The sequence below is a fragment of the Pomacea canaliculata genome, linkage group LG3 (assembly GCF_003073045.1).
Source record: "Pomacea canaliculata isolate SZHN2017 linkage group LG3, ASM307304v1, whole genome shotgun sequence".
In the NCBI taxonomy this organism is placed as follows: Eukaryota; Metazoa; Mollusca; class Gastropoda; order Architaenioglossa; family Ampullariidae; genus Pomacea; species Pomacea canaliculata.
This window is the reverse complement of record NC_037592.1, coordinates 14889763-14902710: the sequence shown is the minus strand read 5'-3', so window position 1 is coordinate 14902710 and position 12948 is coordinate 14889763.

Genomic DNA, 12948 nt, shown 5'->3' with positions numbered 1-12948 from the left:
TCATAATGTCGGAAAGTGCCTTGATAAATTTGTTTCTTCTTTTCACGCATTCCTTGATAAAGTGTTTCTTTCTGTCGAAACGTGCCGGGTTCCTTTCCTTGAAATCTGTGATCAGGTGTTTTCTTCTGTTTAATCTTGCTGTGATAAACGTATATTCCTTGTAAAAAAACTGACTTTCTCCGGCAGGTAAATTAGGTTCAAAAACTCTTCTCACGCACCGCAGTAGGACAATTGCTTTTCTAGACGAACCGGTTCTGGCGGAAGGTCTGTCCAGGTAATTTCTTCATCTCGTAAAGACTTTCCGCATTCTACATTTCAAGAACAGACAGGTAGTCGCACTTCATGACACATTTCTAAATTACGATGTCTTAGGTGTCCTTTTCGGGAAAAGAAGAACAAACAAAAAGGAAAAAGAACAGAAAAATTAAAACTTACGATGTAGACAAACACGGATGTGAAAATTTACATTTAGAAGATGTCAGTTTGAGGAGAAGAGAATATAAACTAAGTTTTCTTGTATTTTCTTTTTTGTAAATGGTCGGCTCGCTAAAAACTACCCGAGTAAGAAACTTCAAGCCACTTTATTTACAGAAATTAAAGCCACAAAAATGACTAGTGTAGCTAGAAATATTTGTACCGGAACTAGTAATTTTTTGTGTGTAATGTGTAATGTCTCGTAAGTTAAGGCTTTATGAAACATGGATAGTCAGAAAAAGTGTTCACCCGACTGATAAGTAATAAGTCACAAGCTATGAGGACAGAATTCATGAAAGTTAGAAAAGAAAACCTGGGAGGCAAGGTGGGCGTGTCTGAGGCTTGAAGTGCGCATGACTCAAGATCTGGAATTAAATTTCCGGCGACCTCTGCCTGACTCATTTGTCTTTTTGACTGGCGTGCGTCAGTTATAATTCTAACCACGCCACTTCCGGTCGTTGTCAGGGGCGTTAACTCTATACCACACTAGCCCTTTATCACTCTCCCCTGAAACATCTTCGCGATCACAAAAAATAATGCAAAGATTCAACATGTGACAACATTTGTCAAATCCATCTCATTCTGCGTTTTAGTTTACTTTAATATTTCTTGTGTGAACATTGCTGTGAACACCTATCTGTTCTAGTGAAAACTGCAGCATGCGCATTTTGGAACGTCTGTCTTGTAAAGCTATTCGTTCGTTTTACAGAGGAAGCAATGGGTGAAGGATTCAAAACACGAGAAACATGTTCGGGATGGCATGTGATCTTATTAACAAGTCGTCTGAAAGAGTAATAATATCACAACGGCTTATAAATTAAAATATTATGATGGATTGTATGTGTGAACTGACTTCCCAATCACTTTAGTAAAGTAATCACCAAAAGCTAAGCTTTGATGGAGGATGTGTCGAAAATTTCTGGTTGTCAGGAAGGAGGACAAGCTAACAGACAGGACAGCAGCAAGATATTAAAATATGTCTGAAAACACTCTGAACACTGTATAACTTGATATCATGTGAATCTGCAAATATGCAGGGTACCATGTACAAATACAAAGGTAAAGATCTCCCCCTAGTGGCCGCAGACATAAAGTGGTCCAAGGCAGTGAGTGTGGAACATGGAGCCGAACCCTCTTCTTGGCCCTACTTTACCTCCATGATAAATTAGTTCCCCACTTCTGGCGAGACTTCTGGGTGGGCAAAGGAAACTATCTAGTCTCAGGTCCGAGCAGAACGAGTGAGGTTCTGTTTCCCAATCAAATGATATATATATATACAAGTAATTTAGTTATGCATTAATTTTGTTCAAAAGTAACCGACATTCTAGTATTTATTTGCACATGAAAACCGTTCACTTAACTGGGCATGCGCACTTCATTTATCTCTGCACCGATTTGTTATACTGGTGAATTTCTCATAAATAACAAAAATACAGAGGTAAGAAGTGAAAAGGTCACTCTTGTTTACTGCAATATTTGTTTGTTAAAGATTAAGACAACGGTGAACAAATCGTCGACCTGTCTCGTTGAGATAGTGGAGTTGATGTTGCAAAGTTGCTATGGTTACAGATTAGTGTTTTAGGTGGTTTGTAGTACAGGTGTGGTGATTACCGTGTATAGCGAACGATGTTGTTATTTATCTCATGTCGGGTAAAGTTTTATTGTTCAGCCTTGACACTACCGAGGGCTATTTATCAGCGATGCTTCCTCAACTTTCATTACAAAGAAAGCTCGGCACGAAGTGAATACTTCACAAAAAGACAACAACCAAAACCAGGAGATGTTTGGAGGCAAGTATTTCATCCACTAACATTAAGCTCTTTTATGTTAGTGAAAACTGATGAATGGTTTAATGCCAGCCGAGCACCGAGCATCCCTAGCTGAAACGACAAATCAACGATGTTGGTGATGTCTTCACAGCTATCCGCCCCTTGTTCTTCTGAGAGATACAGACAGTTGTGACGACGTCTGTGCCGTTGCATTTTTGGTGTGGAGGGGAGAGGGATGATGAGGAGGGTTGTGGTTGAGTGCTGTGCAGGTCTACATTGCTTGTCCGATCCTGTTTCTAGACCGACGGACGGACGGACAGAGAAACTGCAATGTTTATCTCTTCGTATTCTAAAAAGAAATGGTTGGTGGCAGCATCCTTCCTCACCGTCCTTCGATCTGGTCCGCGAGCGCACTAAAAGCTCACAGCCTGCATGCCAGAGAAACAAAACTTGGACAACGCCGGATACCGTTGTTCGATCAATAAATACTTTCGTAACTTGCATAAATCAAAGCTTTCCAAGCCTTTGTTGTACAAAGACATTGCAGACACCCCTTTAATATTCTTCAGAGTTTTTGCCCAGGAATCTGTTGGGAGCTTAGACCGTGTTCGTACACAATACAAACACCTGGTTAACTACCTATGGTAGTCGTGGGGTGTCAGCGTTCACCCGAGGTAGCCTGGCCTTAAGTGGCTCTGAACATCTGGCACAAGCTGAGTGATGAGGCCTCAAACACACTCCGCCCGTCCACAGTCTTCTCAAGTGACACACGGCCATTCCACAGGAAGCAGGAATGTCTGAATTATTGAAGCCGCCAGGGTTAGACCTCCACAGTTCTTTCTTTCCCGTGGCTCCCATTTGTTTCTCCTTTATCATTATCGCTATGTTTACTGTTCCCTGTCTATCTAATGGCGATGATAATAGCAACAACAGGGATAATAAGGACAGGGAGAGGACGAGATAAAGGTGCAGGTAACACATTACATTTCCAGGAACGAAGCAAAGAAATCTTGAAAAGAATTACATGAGACGATTAAGCTAAAGCTACTGTATGACCAAAGTTATATTTTCTGGCAAGCATAGTTTGAATTCACGAATAACTCGCCCTGGAGGGAAGTTTCTCAACCTTGGGTAACTTAATTATTCGTAAAACATTATAACTAAATTCCACAGAAAATGATAATTAAATTAGACTTTATTACATGTTTGCAGAACATTGGATTGTATTCTGATGTCACAGCAGGAGTGGTGCGCCCATACAACCACAACACACCCATTATTAACATATACATTCAATCTTATATTCTCTTAAATGAGAAAGAATTGTTATACAGCTTATTAAATGATATCTCAAACTGGAAGCTGAAGATGCATGGTCAGAAAACTAAAACAAGAATTGTCAAGCTCATGTTGTAGAGACCAAACAGCCTAACAAAACAGTTCATCTAAAATTGTACTGTTCACTGTATATCACTAGAATAATTCCAAAAAGGAGTAATTAAAATATCGTAAAAATTGTAAAAAGACTTTTATTTACCGATTATTGTTAGTGATAACTCTTTATTTGTCAGTACTGAAGTGTTCCAGTGCACATTCTGTTTGAAGATCCAGGTCCTTTCTAAAATAGAGTTTTGATGGTCAACAACAGGAATATTTGTCTTGTAAATATGGCTACAATATTTATTTTAATAAAAATTAATTAATTAAAGACCAGAATTAGTGCCTGTTGCCGATGGAGAACTGGGGTTGGTTGTTTGTTAGCTTACATGGTTGTACTTGCTATGCTCTATACATCGCGGAAAAAGAGAAACGGAAGCATACAGATATTCATTTGTTTGTGTGACATTTCACGAAAATTTATCTTTTGCTGACTCGTGAATTCACGAGCAGGCAAGCTAAGTACAATAAATTGCTTATTAGCTTTTTAAAAAATTATGGCTTGCTTGCATGATGACTTACGGTCTCTCGGGAGGGACACACACACCATCAGAAGCTGACAATTTACAGCTTCCATGCACTGTACATTGTTTTGTGGTATTAACACACGATTCGCGTTTCAACTATTACTGATTATTGCTTATATATAGATATAAATCCCGATAAGCTGGTGTTTGACATTTGTTTAGTTGACATAATATTCTGCATGACAGTTCAGCAGGATACGTTTTCATAAAAACAAATTGTGTTTGGTGTACATTAGGCCTAAATGTCAGAAAAGTACGTGGTCTGTTAGTGATGTCCAGTCTGGCAACTGAAGCTGCCCACGACATCACACCGCCATCACGCGACATCACACCGCCATCACGAGACTGTAGTCAGGCAGCTGACTGTATGAAGCACGGTACACGTGGGCTCGCGCTCGGCCATGTTGTACGTCACGGCAGGTGATTCATGACTCTCAGGCCAACAGGTTTTATTCCCATCCCCCTCCACACACACACTCACCATTCCTACCATCCCACCTTCCGCCTGCCCAGTAGCCTCGGGCGAAGTACAGGTGAGTCGCCTCCCTCGTGCCTCTCCAGGTCCCTGTCTCCCCACGCAGCACGCACAGTTCTTTGTGAAATTAGCTCACGTTTACTCCCCATCCCCCGCCACCACCTCCCAAACACACTTTCCTGTCTTGCTTTCCCCAACGATGTTGTGTTGATTCTACTTGGTGCTCGCATTAAGTACAGGAATGACATCAATCTTCTGTTCCCTGCCTGTGTGTTTTCCTACCTGTATGCACGTCTGTCAGTCGGTCTGCCTGTTCTCTCCTTCTACTCTCTCAGTCTGCTCTCCGCCTTGTCAACCCCCTCTTCGTCCTCCCTTTCTACATATCTCTCTATGTCTCCCCTACTCCCGTCCAACTGTCTTTCTATCACCGGGTATTCCAGTGTCCCAGGGTGAAAGTGCTCGTCACCGCAGACAGTGAAGTCTGTGAGCTGCGGGTTCAGCTCCCGCCGATTTCGGCATGAGTATTTTCTCTGTGAATACGACGTAGAGTGTATCTAACCAATCAAGCTATCCCAGTCTCTCTATGTCTTTCCCTCAGAGAAATTAATAATTAAAAAAACCCTCATCTTGACACAAAAGGAATGTTTCGCCTTTTTCACAAGAAGATAACACGTGACTAGCAAAGCTAGTTCTGCAGCATATTTGCATAGTTTACTCTTAGTTCACTTTAATGCAAAGCCAAGGAAAAAAAAAAACAATCAAGCAAAAACACCCATAACAAGCAGTTGTTTTTATTTTTTGTTTGTTTATTTTGCACTTGATTTGAAATGGGAACAGTTTGGTCAGGTCTTCGTCCATTGCCCTCAAACACTCGCAGCCACACATATGTGTTAATAGGGTGCGTCCATGGAGTTACATAAAAAGCTTTTCTACAGGTATATGATGGGAAGGAATAAATGCATTAAAACTGAACACCAGGTGTTGACTAGTGTTTGTCAGTTCACACACACACTCTCTCTCTCTTCCTCATCATCATTCCATCTCTCTCTCACGCACATTGGGTGGAGAGTGGGGTATGGATAAGGCTTAAAATAGTATTTCAGTAATACATTTCTTTCTGTTCCACAGCATCCCACAGAATCTCACCTGTCACACGCATGTCCGATTATTTTCAAAGTAGATAAAAGTTGAAGCTTGACAGCTCCGTCGTCCAGCAACAAAGTTGTTCTATGAAGAGAAGAACCAAGAGCGGTTTATATTTCGTATCAGGTGGAGGCTTTCCAATTATATGTTGATCATACATGTTCTTATTCACCATGCTTGTAACTAGAGATGAATAGCAGTTCGAATGTTTTCATTTAAATTTTGTTGAGAGAACAAAATTAATTTTCGTTTTGTTATTATTGTTTTAAGCACTTTTGATAGACTTTCTCGGGATATGGATGCTTTCAGGATTCATTGATATGAGATGGTGTAGATGAAGCTTTTTTTTTTTAAACTTAATGACAGTTTTGTCCTTATGTTCTCCTTTCAGACATAAGCTAGTTTCTTCTTTGTTTCACAGTCTTGGAGTTGTCTGGCCTAATTGCCATTAATTTTTCTTCGTGCGTGTGTAGTTGTGATTAAAGACCTTTTTTTTTTTCTTCTTAACATTTTCTCTTGTTTTAAGGTCATGACAATTTTTCTGTCTTTGTGGTGCAAACCTGTAAACTTCACCCGTCGCTGGGTCTTAAGAAGATAAAAAAAACTATGTTTTATTAATTAAATTTTTATTTAATCTTTTCTTAAATCATGATTAGACCCACTAGTCATCAGTCGCTGCTCAAGTCATTTGTTCTCTTAATTCAGTTCACACGAAGCCAGTTGCACAATACCTGTTCGCTTTCGTGTGACACTAAACCCACTGCTGAATCTGATTAATATGTAATAATCTTTTATGAACCCTCAGGCGGTTGGTGGCGCAGTGGCTTAAACGTTTGTCACTACAACGGTGAGAGTCGACACACCTTTCTCTCACTCTGACACCTGTTTACCGTCGGAGTTTTTCACCTGTACTCCTGTATCTGCTCCAATGTCAGTAAATGAGAAACAAGTCACAAACTTCGGAGACAGAAAACTTGTTCAGAAGCCACATTTTGGATTCAAATGCTATTCACAGACTATAACTTTTAGAGTCACATGTACCGACTGATGTCAAAGTTGATGTCAAATATTATGTCAAATGTTATGTACAGACTGCACCGCTTGGGTGTTATATGTTACGTGCAGATCACATTTTAAATGTCATTTGTTATGTAAAGACATATCAGGTAAAAGACTAACATTTTTGCTGGCATATGTTAAATAAAGTCTCCACGCACTTTTCCACCGACCCTCACCCTCAGTACCTGATGGCTTTTGAGGACATCAAACGTCTGACGCGTCATGTGATCTCTGACAGGAAGTGGCAAATGATGCAAGACTGAGTCAGTCACGTGTCATAAGATGATGAAGTGCCAACATACTTTTAAATGGCCTCCGACGTCCCTGGGACAGGTCTCATTATTGACCTCTCCATCCATCTGACCTGTCAGTCTGTGCCATCCGTCAAAATCGACTTCCTTCATGTCACTGATATCTTCCGTATGCGTGCGTGCATACTCGTGTGTGTGTTGGTGTGTGCGAGAGTGGGTACGCGTGACTAAGTAGGTAAGTACATATGGATGCATGTATTTAAAAAACTGCAAATAACTCCAAATAATAACAAAAACCTTACTCAGGAGGACAGGACTGCAAGACAGCAACTTAGTCTTAGTTTGTCTACCTGTCTCTTCGTTTCTTTAGCTCTCAGAGGTATGGGAAAGATAGAAATAATAAAATACATTTCTTGAGGACGAAAAGAGATATTTACCCAGATTTTGGAAAATAGTTTCTGTCATAGAGTTTTACCCAACGACGACAGGTGCCGGTCAAGAGACTACTGACTGAAGAATAAGAAAAATTTGCACAAAAATTTCCTCTGAGCCATGCACTGAAACAGTCTAGTTACATATGGCATAGGGAGAGAAATAACGTTTATATAATTCACTACTCTGAATTATTTATAGCAACAAATTTGCGGGACACGTGTCTTTAAATTAACAATATTACAGAAAAAAAATAGCCAAGTATAAATTCTCGAATGTTCATTTAAATACCTTGTGATGATGTAAAGCTAAAGTTTCTTTTTTTGGTTACTTTATGATGAGTCTTTTATTATTTGATGGTCTTCTTATTGTATAATTAGTATTTTTTTTTATTAAAGACAATAAAATCTAAAGTGTCGTCTGCTGGAGAGAGGATAATATTACTGTGATAAAACACTTGATGTATATCATAGATAATAAATTATAACTGTCACATCTGTTTACATTCACCTGGAGAGTGCACGAAGCATCAATTAAGTTTGTCATACAGGTGCATCACTATACAACAGCAACAGCAATAAACCAAACACTCCAGTAATTGATTTGACATATCCAGATTAATATTCCAAACACGACGCAAATAAATCAGCGATTGATGGCCACTTTGATACCATGGCAACAAAGCAGCATACCTGCCAGGTAGGTCTACCCAGTGGATAAAATATTGCTCTGTCCTTGGCTGGTCCTACTTTGTCCGCTGACAGGCATGAAGGAAAAGGATGGATTGACCAAAGTTGGACATGTTCCGCGAGCTGGGCCGGCCAGATGGGAAACAATGACCACGGCCTGCATCTCACTAGGTCCTGCCGTCCATTAGAGGGAAGACAGGGAGGATTGCTGTCCTCCGTGGAAATAGTGTTCAGAAAGAAACGGAATTAGTTTTGATTTTTTCGCATACTCGCACGAGTTCACACACACATTCTATGTATTCTTATTTCTTCCCTCAAGCAACATCACAAGACAGTAACTATCGAAAGCTTTAATGATGTCCACGACCTTTGGGCAACGAGCCTCGAACTTTCACCCAGGTTTATGACCCTCTCGGAACTGACCAGATATCGTCCTCTCCATCGCTCTCGTCCTTTCACCGAGCTTTGTCGTCGGCCTGTCGTCGCTGCCTCCTCGATCCCTCATTCTGGCTGCCGACAGAGCACGGTGTTGTCGTCACGAGTGGATGGGTTCCCTCCTTCCCCCAATGCCCGGAGGGAATGTTTCGAAATGTGAGGGTTCCGGCTTTTGCGATGATCGACATTAACTCATCAGTCGCCATCTACACATTAACCTCACTGCTGGGGAGGCAGTTATTTCGATTCGGGCTGGTGGTGTATTTAACAGATCATCACCTGATCGCTCTCGCCAGATGCAAGAGTCCACCAGGCCGACGATGGACCTGACATTGTGCCCAATCTGTCCACGGCCAGAACAAGGTTCTCCTTCGCATCACGTGTTTTCGTTAAAGACTTCTGGTGCCTGGAAAGGATTCCTGACAGGGGTTTGACAAGATTTATTTCAAAAACTAAACTGATTTGTGGATGCTTCACGTCGATGTCATGTAAACAAAATCTCGCTTTAAAACATCAGTCGAGGCAAAATGAGACTTCAGACATGGACCTCGACTATGTCAAACAATATAATCAGAGACAATACATCCAATTAGCACGTTGATGCTATTTGCATTGACAAAACACTTTGCATTTTCAGACTGTTGACATCATGTGCAAAATGTTCAGTTGTACTGCGTAAACACGTTGTTTTCGTCGAGGGGTTCTGGACATACCTGATGAAGAAGACTTCTGCTGCCAAGGAACAGCGACCACAACGGCAACATTTATGTCATCAGCACACAGGTAAGCCAACTAGTCTATCAAAAACTGGAACTCAAATGTAGAAGTCTGGATAAAAACGGAGAACTTTACACACATATATATATACACACACAATCATGCATGTAGGTCGAAAAATTAACTTTCTCTAAAGTGAAAGTTGGGGAAGACAGAACATTGAACAATCCAGAAAGCACAATAGAAATCGAACAAACCATTTTCTAACATTTCTACAGATGAAGCACAATGTCCCAAGTTTTATATATCATCTGCTGAATGCTCTGTCGTTCGCTCTCCGTGGTGGGGCTATCTATCCTCCCTTGTCTTCACTTTAAATATGTACATGCATTTCTAATTCTGTGTGTGTTTATAGTGTTTATTGCAGGAAAACTAACGCATTCACCTTTCTGTCGTCTTACTTCAAAATTTGGAGTTTTCAATATCCTCCTACTCCCGTCCATTAGATGTCGATTTAATTTAGTTCTATTTTTGTTTCTGAATAACACAAATAAGTAATCACAAGGTTATAATGATAATGATTTAGAAAAAGTCTAATTTTAAAAATATTGAATACATAAAATAGAAAACCATTTAGCGAGGATTTTTTTCCAAGCAGAATATTCCTTGACAGATGACCTCAAAGATACAAAATTTTTCTTATTTGTTTTTCTTATTGCTTTAGTGCACGCAAATGCACTCATACAATCAACCAACCAACCAACCAACCAACCAACCAACCAACCAACCAACCAACCAACCAACCAACCAACCAACCAACCAACCAACCAACCAACCAACCAAATAACTAACAAACAAACAAACAAACAAACAGACAGACACACACACACAATTATTTAGAAAATGTTATGTGATTAAAAGCACGAATGAGGACGTGGGTTTTGCCCATATTTGCTATCGAACGAACACAGTCACGCGAGCACGCAGGCATACTCATGCACACCTGGACACACTTTTTCTCACATATTTCCACAGATACACGCATTGCCTAGTTCATTGTCTTATTTGTTGTGTTCTTGCTGACTCATAACGAACTTGTCGCTGTCTGCAGGACCAGCACGTGGCGTGAGGACCAGACACTGAGCTCATCTTCCAGTTGATAACGACCGACCAGTTCAAAGAATCGAAGTATATAACCAGACCCCACCAAAAGTATTAAAAATAATTACAGAAGATAAAACACAAACTGACATTTCCCCAGTGAAATAATTGATGAGCTTTCTTAATACCCTTCAGAGGAACTTTTCGAAAAGGAAAAAGGTTGGGGAGAAGGTGGAGGAGAGGGAGAAAGAGAGAAGGGGAGAAAGCAAAGGTATGGCCGAGAGCAGAGATGTAGAGAGGGTGTGGGTGAGGGTGTGTGACGTGCCTGTCTACACCACGTTACTCTATGTAACGTGACTGTGGGCAGTTTTAAAGACCCACATTCTCGCGTCGGTGACTTCAGCGCGCATGTCACCCCATCGCGATGCGATCCATCACCTGTTGCTCCAGGAAGTAGCCACAGCATATGTAAGCTTGACTGAGTTTCATATTCTTGTCTGTGTCTCTTCACACCAACCCCACTTCATCTTTCCCCCTTCTGCTTCATAAAACTGTTCGTTTGTGCGCTCGCGCACGCGTGTATGTGTGGTTATACATATTTACATGGCTGACTGCACTTACAGCACAGGTCTTGGTCTCATTTTCATGTCATCTCATGACATTCCAGCAGGATACTAGCAAACTTGGACTTAACAACAGTTTTATAAACAAAGATTCAACAAGTTTATCTGACATTCATCATTTTTATAAACGCATTTGCGTTTTCGGGTGTTGAGAAACAAGTTGTTTTGAAGACAGAGAGACCTCCGTTCAACTTATTCTCTGACTGCTGACTCATGACACATAATCGTATCTTATTACTGAAGACAGACTAGCAACAGAAGATGGTTTTCTATACAAAGTAACTTTTGCTGGAGGTTCTCAGTAAATTTGTACCTGCTTGCTCATGCCCGATTACTTAGAGAGGTCTAGGTGTCACGTAAATTTGCAGATCATCAATTAACTTGATGTTAATGGGGAGTTAAACCATCAGTTTCCTGCCGTGCACTCGTCCACAGAATCATAAAAACATTATACAACGTGTTTCCTGAAAACGAAGTTCACCCAACCAGAACGAGGCAACAGGCAAGGCTCATCCAATGGGAGCCAAGCGCCTTTGCTACGGAGGGATTTAGGACATGTTTTATGATTTCCTGTCGTGAGAGTCGCCTGTCACATTGACCTTTGCAGCATAAGCCAAAGCTTGTCGTGCAAGAAAGTTAGGCACAGGTAGAGGAGGGTAAACTGAAAAACAGTTTGAAGTCGACCTAGAAAAAGTTAGAGGGAGGAGGGGGAGGGGAAAAGTAATAGAAAGAAAATCAACAGGTAAAAGGTTGTGATGGACTTGAGGACAGGTATGAGTCGGACTTGCGAAAGAAAGAAAGTGGAGTGATCGTGTCTGGTCCAGTCCTCAGCAAAATTTGGCAAAGCGACAAGTCCCGAGGTTAGAGGTGACGCGAGGTCAACCAAAGCTTGAAGGAGACTGGCGAAGGTCATCAATCTCCACCCCGGAGTTCACCTGCAGACAGGAGCTGGGCGGGATCAGGTCCCTGATGTGGCAGCCCAAACCTGGAGACAAGAGATGACGGCTGAGTTAAAAGCCCGAACCTGGGCTGCGAGATGTTCGTGCAGTAAGTTGATGGGGTCCCAGGTAGATCTACCCCTCCCGGGACTACGTCAACGTACTACCACGCGCATCTCCAAGTCACCAACGCTGCTCGCCCTCGTCAACTTCGTCCGGGTGGTCGTCGACTGATCCCGTTGGCAGTCTGGCCGGTCTTTCTCATTTCTGGGCGACTTTGACTGTGTGCCTGTTTTCATTTCAGTTATTATTTCGGTTTGTATCGTGGGACAGTTGTGAGGTCACGTAGTTGGGGTTTCTGTGGGGACTGTGCTTTCACGAGGTCTCTTTCTTCCGAATCAATGTATCCCTGGGCTAACTCGACGTGGTCACATGGTCATCTGGAAGCGGAGAAAGGAGAGAGCTACTGGCTGGTAAGGTTCCGATTTTGCTTTCTATTTATATTTGAAAAAAAAGCGGTTTATTCTTCTCGAGGAGTTTCAGATAATTCTAAGGAACAGTTGGCTTCATCTAAGGATTGTTTTTGAGACTAAAAGAGATGGTAGTACTTTCAAGCCTAGTGTCTTCAAGATATTTGCATCGTGTGATTTTTTTGGTTCATGATTTTGCTTTAGTTTTACTTACAATCGAGGCAGACCTCAAGTCTTTTGTAAGTCGTTGGCAAGCTTTGTCAAAGAACAGGTCAGATGACAAGTGACGAGTTTCCCCATCGTCTTTTAGTGTTCATAATTATTTCAGCATTTAAAAAAAATTAATATCAAGGAAATTGTCAACAAAACTTAAAATATTGGCATCAGCAGTGTCCATCCTATGCTATA